A 2,229-nucleotide genomic window follows, 5' to 3' on the forward strand; every position below is an offset into this window, starting at 1 on the left:
TGGTGCGTCTGGCACCATATGAAAAAAGGATAGTGGGTGCATGATTAAAAAATATATATATAAAAATAAAATTAAAAAATAAAAAATAAAAAATAATGATGGTGCGTCTGGCACCATGTGACAAAAGGAAAAGAATAAAAATATATATATATATATATATATATATAAAGAAGAAAGTGGATCCTTGGTGGATCAGCCCACGTAAAAAAAAAACAAAAACAAAAAAAAAACAACAAATGCATTAAGAGAAATAAAGTCCATTTTATTCATTTTTTTTTTTGGAAATTTTACATAAATTTGCATTATACATACCTTAAAAAATAAAAATAAAATAAAACGTCAAATAAAAATTACAGGAGGGGATCTTCAAGGATGATCAGGTGGCGCCTCATCACTCGGCGGAGCTCTAGGAAGAAGAGGCGCCGGAGGTTGACTGTTGGAAGCCTCACCACTCGGCGAAGCTCCAGGAAGAAGAAGCGCCAGAGGTTGACTGTTTGGAACCTCAACACTCGGTAAAACTCTAGAGGACGAAGGTAATAGGTGCCTCTGGAGTGAAGCCACAAACATCTGATGGTCACTCTGAATCCGACCTTCGGATTCTTGCAGCTGGTCGAGCTTTCTCTTCATGCTCGTCAAGTAACTATTGGCAAGCATGTGCAACTCTCTATTTTCACGCTTGAGCCCTCTAATCTCCTGTTTGAGACTCATCACTTCAGCCGCCAATGATTCAACTTGACGGGTTCGAGCAAAAAGACGTTGGGCCATATTAGACACAGAACTTGCACACTGCACACTGAGAGCTAGAGAATCCTTAACAGCCAACTCATCAGACCGTTTGGAAAATAGCCTGTTATCTTTGGGAGTGACAAGGTTCCTAGCCACCTCCGCAGCGGTCATATCATTCTTCATCACCGAATCCCCAACGGTAAGAGGACCAGTAGGGGATATGAAAGATGGGCGCCATATGTTGTCTAGAGAAGGCGGGACTGCCTCTTCACCAAGGTTCAAGTCAAGACGACGGTCGAAGGGGCCAAACATTTTTCAAAAGTGTTGAAAGAAAGAAGAGATCGGACAAATCAAGATCTTAGAAGTGCAAGAATGGAGTTTCTATAAGCGAAAATTCAAGTGTGCTTTGAAACAAACTACGTGCCTCTATAAAAAATCAGCACTCGACGGGATTTCAGAGATCGAAGAGGCGAGCTCAAAATTCGAAAAGGCCAATTCAAAAATCGAAGATGTGCTAGCTTTCTCAAAAGCTGGGCTTGCTCGGAAACCACGGGCGATCTTCCTTTCCAGACTTGTCCGCACTTGTCACATGCAACCTCTACACTCAACGGAGCTCAGAAATCGAAGAGGCCAATTCAAAAATCAAAGAGGCAAGCTCAGAAATCAGAGAGGCATCTTGCTTTTCCAGACGCATCAGCACCCATCACACGTAAACTCAGCTTTGCGGAAATCACGGGTAATTTGTCGAAGTGCCGATCCCAGATATTGAAGAGGCGCTAGTCTTTTTTAGCCGCGTCAACACCTGTCACATGCACACTCAGCTTGGCGGAAATTATGGACAATTTGTTGAAGATTTCTGATGAAGAAGAAAGCGCGTGAAGCCATACTAATCAATCACTCAATAGTTGCCGACACAAGTGAAAGAATAGTACCTCTACAGGTATTAAAGAACTTCCTATAATTGTCCACCTTCACCTTCCATAGCAAGGCAGACATACAAAACCTTTCTTCATCTCCAAAAATGCTTTCCCGATGAAGCCTTTCGAGTCACTCAGTGTTCCTTATTCCTTGGGGTACCTCTGCAAGCAAATGACTCCAAAGCAAAAGTATCTCATATCACCAGGGTGGAAAGCAAGAGTATCTCATATCATGTTTTTTCCCTGTCCTTTCCTTTGTCCTTGTTCTTACCTACAAAGATAAGGATAAAGAAAACAATATGCCGGAACCTCCACTCAAACTCGGGTAAGGAACCGACTACTTGGAACCCTTCCCTGATTGCCTACTTAGCATTGCTCTCGAGTACTCGTCTCCCACTGCTGCTGTACTTCCAAAGAAGCTGCGACATCTGCCTGAAGAATAGATAAGGCAAGTGAAAATGATACCTTACAGCACGTGGAGACAACGTGCAGAAGAAACAAGCAGAGAAGAATGCAGCCTGCACAGTCAACTCAGCAGAAGGAGTCTGAGATGAAGAACTCGAGAAGATGCCACATCTGCCTGAGG

Source organism: Malus domestica, chromosome 07 (genome assembly GCF_042453785.1).
Source record: "Malus domestica chromosome 07, GDT2T_hap1".
In the NCBI taxonomy this organism is placed as follows: Eukaryota; Viridiplantae; Streptophyta; class Magnoliopsida; order Rosales; family Rosaceae; genus Malus; species Malus domestica.